We start from the raw sequence: 7,500 nt of genomic DNA, 5'->3' as shown, positions 1-7,500 counted from the left end.
ATATGATGTATGTATGTATGTATGTATGTATGTATGTATGTATGTATGTATGTATGTATATATACACACATTAAATCTGAAACAGAAAATATTGATTTAATTTTAAAACAGTACTCTGAACCTTTTTATTTTTTGTTATTTATGTGATCAATAATATCATGAATATTCTTTATCATTAACATCTCAGCCGTTGCGCAGACAATTAATAAAACCGTTTTTCTTTTCTTCCACAGGTAAATGAACGAAGTCCAGTGTCCTTAAACATCTAATATCTGTAGCGAAAGAGATCAGGTGAGTTCATGAAACTTCTGCGTTCAGAACGCAAAACAGTTTTAGCAAGCTGGTCCCAAACGAAGAGCTTATCTCTCTCTCTCTCTCTCTCTCTCTCTCAAGAAGGGAAGGATGGACTTCTCATGTCCAGAACCTCGAATTTCTTTATTTTAGATTTTCTATTTTTTTCTTTCCCTTTTACGGTCGAGTTGGCGTCTCCTCGCTTTATTTATTTCGTTTTGTTGACCCTTTTTATTTATATCTTTTGTCTTTTGAGAAGAGTTGAGCCATATTTTAAGGGATATTACGTAGAAGGCGTTCGTTTACCTTGTCTTCGTGCAAACAAGTAAGGAGATGCAAGCATGCTTATGAGAAAGACTGTTTGTATGTATGTAGTATGTATATAGTATATAAGTGAGCTTGTATGTATATAAATATATTGTAAATATAATTATGTATATACTATAAATAATATGTATATGATATGTATATATATAGATAGATAGGTAGATAGATAGATAGATAGAGAATTTTAATATACATTAAAATATACATATGTTTGCCTGCATCTCTACATAACACAGCCAACCACGCAAGCACAATCCATATATGCATACCAATTGTATGCATCCTTGGATACATCGCATGCAGATAGATGCAATCTCACAGAGAGAGAGAGAGAGAGAGAGAGAGAGACGACATCTTCCGTGACTTAGTATGAGAAATCACGTTGCAAGAAGACACTAGACAAACGCGTATCCTTCTCCGCCTCCTTCCTCCCTCCCCCACCCCCCCCCCCTTCCCCCCCTACCTCTCCCCAACCCCCAACCCCCAACGCTTGCTTGGTTGCACGCGCTCATGCGCTTGAGGTTTGAAAACCACAGAGAACAAAGGGATCTTAGTTCCCCTTAATGGTATTCACAGGATTGTTAAATGGATACGATTCTTGGTGCACTTAAGGGAATCGTGTTTGCATTTGTGAATTTTGCGGGAGGGGGGTTGGGGGTGGGGGTACCTTATAATGTTCGTTTGATTTTTCTCTCTCTCTCTGTATATCTATTTATTGTATATATATATATATATATATATATATATATATATATATATATATTATATATATATATATATATATATAGATAGATAGATAGAATAGATAGATATACGGAGAGAGAGAGAGAGAGAGAGAGAGAAGAGAGAGACAGAGAAGGGTAACCTAGATTAATGCAGTGTGAAAAGCTTTCTCTCTCTCACTCTCTCTCTTCTCTCTCTCATCTCTCTCTGCTGTATATCTATCTATCAATCTTTCTATCTAATATATATATCTATATATCTGTATGTATGCATATAATATATATATATATATAATATATATATATATATATATATATATATATATCTATATCTTATGATTATAAATATAGATATATATATATATATATATAAATCATATATATATATATATATATAAACTGAGAGAGAGAGAGAGCGAGAGAGTCTCTCTCTCTCTCTCTCTCTCTCTCTCTCTCTCTCTAAAACTGACGGGGGTCGGTCGGGGAGGGAGGACTTCCATTGATGACAATTAGCATGACTGATTAACACGCTGTCTGAGAAGATCAAAGGCTGCCGACGCCTCTCTTGCTGAGAGCACCTGTTGAAAGGTATTTGGCTCTTGTTATCGGGATAGGCTAAAGTGCTTTCTCTCTCTCTCTCTCTCTCTCTCTCTCTCTCTGAAGGTTGGGTTGGGTGTGTGTTCGCCTGTGTTTGTGTATGTATATGCTTGTTTTTATTTTCGTAGTGGGGAGCCGAGGTGTTTGTGTGTGTGTGTGTGTGTTTGTGTGTGTCTTGTGTGTTGTATTTTTAGGACGGGATGGTTATGCATATTAAAATTATATGTTTTTCTTTGAATCTGTGGAGTTAATTATGTATGTATGTATACTTGCAGTAGGTATGTATGTGTAATGTATATATATATATGTATTATCACGTTTATATGTGTAGTGAGTACATACAGTATGTATATATATATATATATATATATATATATATATATATATTATATATATCTATATATATTATATATATACATACGTGTGTGTGTGTTTAAATATATTAGTATGTGTGTATACTTTTATATTAGGAATAACGTTTACATGCAAATCGAGAATTAACCAAAAAAAATAATAATAATATAATTAAAAAAAACCTTTTATATAATAAAAAACTTTAATACCTATATACGTTATTTTATATGTTGTGTTTAAGTGTGCGTATACATTTATATCGGGACTGACGTATTATATACAAAAAATAAGAGCTAACCCTCCCCCCCCCCCCCCCACCCCCTCCTCAAAAAAAAATAGACCAAAAAAACAAACTCCCTAATATTTTCAATCAAACTCCATCCTCGATCATTGGACAATCCGTCCGTTTTCTTTATCTTGTCCAGAAGTTATCACCGTCCGTTTTTCTCTATCTTGTCTAGAAGTTATCATCATCATCACTATCATAGTCGACCTCCCTCGACGATGTATGGACCTTTCCGTGACTATCCATCACGTCTTTATGTGCAGTTAAAGTTCCCATCATCGTGACCCCCTCTCAGCGCTGCGCGCGCAAGGTTCCTCCTCAGGTCGTGTGACCTCTCTCTCTCTCTCCTCTCTCGTGTGCGTGCTGGTGACCCCCGTAGGGGGCGTGCCTTATCCAGGTCGTATCAGTGTTGCCTACAACGCATGGGTATTGCCCCCCCCCCCCCACCACTCCCCACCCCACCATCACCAATCCCACCCCCTCTTTCATGTCCTACGTCTCTCTCTCTCTCTCTCTCTCTCTCTCTGATTTTTGTATTGTTTTTGTCAGTAATGTATCAATAGGGTATTATTATTATTATTATTATTATTATTATTATATATATTATTATTATTATTATTATTATTATTATTAGGATTATTATTATTATTATTATTATTGGGTTATTTTATTATTATAAAGGTTAGTTATAAATTTTTTTATTACAAATTTGATATTATTATTATTATTTTTTTTCTCTCTCTATCACAGTCCTCCAATTCGACTGGGTGGTATTTATAGTGTTGGGGTTCCGGGTTGCATCCTGCCTCCTTAGGAGTCCATCACTTTTCTTACTATTATTATTATTATTATTATTATTATTATTATTTATTATTATTATTATTATTATATGCCCTTTGGTGCGTTGCTCGCCAGTCTACGCAACAACGAGAAAGCCGTCATCAGAAAGATAGAGAAGACTCTTTATAAGATTAATAGTGCTGAAGCAGCAGTCATTTTAACAAAACATATTATTATTATTATTATTATTATTATTATTATTATTATTATTATTATTATTATTATTATTATTATTAAGTTTCACGTTATAGTTGTCTATTTTTATAACTTTTTTTTTACAAATTTCAATATCAATATCATAAATATAATCAATATATCTCCAATTATTCAATATCATTTCTCTGTTTTAGCTTTTCGTCAATCTGCTTTGAACTGCTCCCATCCATCTCTTGAAACACCTGTCGTTGTCACCTTGTCACCTCATTAACGCCTCCCTCCCTAACCTACCTACACCACACCCCAAAAACGACCCTCTCCCACGGAATCAACCCATTACGAGAGAGAGAGAGAGACGACCCAATCATCCCTACTGTATTTGATAAGGCTATTCCAACTTACGGTCCTCTGGAGATTTGACGGACGGTGACCATTCTGGGTCGTGGTTCCCCGAGGCTATGAGAGGTTCCTCGATGACGCGCGGCCGAGGGAGCCGAGACTCCAGAGGTCTTTGCTCGGAATCCACCGAGGAACGAAACGGAACCGTTCTGGAACCTCGCGCGAGGACTCGGATTCCGAGGACCGCTGCGGAATCGATGAATCGTGTAAACTTTTTTTTTCGGTTTTTAGTCTTTTGTGTTTTTATCAAGTGGTTATTTTTGTTTGGCTTTTACTTTATTTATTATATTTTCTTGGAGTTAGTGTGCGTCATGTTTTATGTTTTGTGTACGTCTTACTTTGGTGTTTGATTTATATATATACATATATATATATATGTGTGTGTGTGTATGTATATATGTGTTAATTTTTTTATTTATTAATTAATTCCTCTATTTGTTTATTGATTTTCTGTATCGATTCTTTCCATTTCGTAAGTATCAATCACTAAGCGTTTTCCTCATGCATATTTCCTCATGCATATTGCATATCTTACATCTCATGATAACTACAAAACTGAATAGTCATTTCAGTAAATCCAATACACTGCAGACATATAAATTTTTATATTTTTAATATCTTATTTCAAACGTCATCCGCTCTTGCCAATTGCTCACCAACCAACCAACCTACCTACCTGTAACCTCCCGTGAGGTTAAAATCCATACCTTTTTAGGGCTATGCCTCGCACCAATGAGGCTAGTGCCTCGCACCGGCCACTCCCTCGCTCGTGGCCTCCGGGGGTTTACAAAGGACCTGCGATCTTTCTCATCTTGCAGGTTTTATTATGGAAGGATTCTGGGAGTTCTTTGATTTCAAAGAATTTTCTTTTTCCAGGTCGATTTTTGAAGTACAGCAAAACTCAATGCTGATTGCTGTTGAGTGCTCTCTCTCTCTCTCTCTCTCTCTCTCTCTCTCTCTCTCTCTCTCTCAGTTAATATAACTCACAACATGATTATCACTTATTATTATTATTATTATTATTATTATGCCATTGACCTGGAGAGACCTTAGCCCTTGCTCTCTCTCTCTCTCTCTCTCTCTCTCTCTCTCTCTCTCTCTCTCTCTCTCTCTCTCTTCACAGGCAAAATGTCTTAAAATGTCAATATAACCAAATCCGTTCAAAGAAGGAAAACATTAATCATAATTTATAGTAACTATTTATTTACGTTTATAATCTCCCTAATTTTCATTCATGCCATAACATCGTTTCTCCGTCTGTAGTCTTGCCCTCACATATACCCTCTTAGGGGCCATACCCAGAGACCTCTTATACGCTAAGCAATACCCATAAACATGCCCACTTCTTCTGCGAGTTCACCTTAGTAGCAAAGTACCTAGTACTCTCGCTCGGTTACAGCAGTATGTTTAATTTGTAGCTACATAGTTATTTGAGGGTGGGGGTTTGGGTGGTGTGGGGGGGGTGGTCATTTCTACTCTAAATTCAAATGTGCCGATAGTAGTAGCTCTCTCTCTCTCTCTCTGTCTCTCTCTCTCTCTCTCATCTGTATGTATGTGAATCGTCGCAGATACGTCTTCAAGTAATGACAATCTTAGTGGAATCTCTCTCTCTCTCTCTCTCTCTCTCTCTCTCTCTCTCTCTCTCTCTGTACAGTTATCGATACAGATATATGTCTGAATAAGAGACCATAGAATCTTCATATGTATAAGTAATTCCAGTGGAATTTCTCTCTCTATCTCTCTCTCTCTCTCTCTCTCTCATCTCAGATATATCTTCAATTTCTCTCTCTCTGTCGCTTTGTATTATAGCAGATATATGCCTTAAATCTCTCTCTCTCTCTCTCTCTCTCTCTCTCTCTCTCTCTCTCTCTAAGCACGTCGTCGTGCGTGTGATTGCGCATCCTGCTTCTCGTGTGTTGTTCCGCTGGGCCGGTGACGAGGTCTGGTATTTCTGCTGACTTCTGGTGAAGCTTTTTGTTTATTTGTTTTATTTTCTATTTTATTTTCGTAATCTCGTCTTCTGGTGCTTCTTAAGGGGTGCTTTTATTATTGGAAGATATTCTCTTGTTCTTTTATTTATTTTTGAATTTAGGCTTTGGCTGTCCGTCCGCATTTTTTGGTGTCCGCACTTTTCCTGTCCGCCCTCAGATCTTTAAAACTACCGTGGCTAGAGGGCTGCAAATTGCTATCCTGATCATCCACCCTCCAATCATCAAACATAAGAAATTGCAGCTCTCTATCCTCAGTAGTTTCCATTTTATTTAAGGTCAAGTAAGCCATGATCGTTCCTCTGGCAACTATATAGGACAGGCCACACGGGCCGTGGTCAAAGATTCATGGGCCGCGGCTTATACAGCATTATACCGAGACCATCGAAAGTTAGATCTATTTTCGGTGGCCTTGATTATACGCTGTACAGAGAATTCGATTGCGCCGAAGAAATATGAGTGCATTTTTTACTTGTTTAATGTTTATTTTGAAGTTTAATTTGCGGCTTGTAGTAGTAATTGTACCATGCGGATTTATGAATAAATTCGGCAATACATGACATACACAAAATACATTACATACACAAGCATTATGTACGTGTGTAGCCTATTGTATTTACATAAATCATAAATACAGTATTAATTGCTGTTTTGTGAGCACTTTCTTGCAGAGGAATTGTATGTTTGTCTGAGGGAGAGAAAAATGAAAAAGCTACTATTCTCTCTCTCTCTCTCTCTCTCTCTCTCAATATTAGTCTGGTAAACACTATTACCGTGGAATGTCTGGGTCTGAGAAAGGAAAAGACACAGTAGTTATTACATCTCTCTCTCTCCTAAATACCATCTCTCTCTCTCTCTCTCTCTCTCTCTCTCTCTCTCTCTCTCTCTCTCTCTCCCAAAATACCATTTTTCGTTTAGTTAAACACTATCTTGAGTATAAGAGAAATAGAGCGAGAAGTTATAATATTCTCTCTCTCTCTCTCTCTCTCTCTCTCTCTCTCTCTCTCTCAAAATATCATTGTTTATTTGGTTAAACACGATCTTGCAATGGAACGTGAGTAAGAGAAACAGAGAGAGAAGTTATAATATTCTCTCTCTCTCTCTCTCTCTCTCTCTCTCTCTCTCTCTCGAGAGAGAGACAGAACCAAGATTCCGCATACCAGAACATAACAGATTACGTATAGCATCGTGTGACGAGGAGGGAGCCAGCTAGCCAGCTAGCTAGCCCTCCAGCCAGGGCGGGCTCGCTGGGGTCAAGAGCTACCCAGAAGACGGTCACATGAACACCCTCTATCTGGGAGATTGAGGGTCGATAATGTATCTCTAATTTTTTTTTGAGGGTTGGGAGGGGGTTAGGATTTTTTTTGGGGGGGCCTGGTGTTTAGGGGGAGTGGGGAAAAGGAATTTAATTTTTTTCTATAATCGGTTTACAGGATTAGGCGTCTTTCCTTTTAAGGTCCTGGCTAAGGCGCCAGTGAAAATAGAGGTGGTAAGAGCTTTTAATACGTATATATATATATATATATATATATATATATAT

The sequence above is a fragment of the Macrobrachium nipponense genome, chromosome 19 (assembly GCF_015104395.2).
Source record: "Macrobrachium nipponense isolate FS-2020 chromosome 19, ASM1510439v2, whole genome shotgun sequence".
Taxonomy (NCBI): domain Eukaryota; kingdom Metazoa; phylum Arthropoda; class Malacostraca; order Decapoda; family Palaemonidae; genus Macrobrachium; species Macrobrachium nipponense.
The sequence above is the reverse complement of the archived record's forward strand: the minus strand, read 5'-3'. Positions refer to the sequence as shown.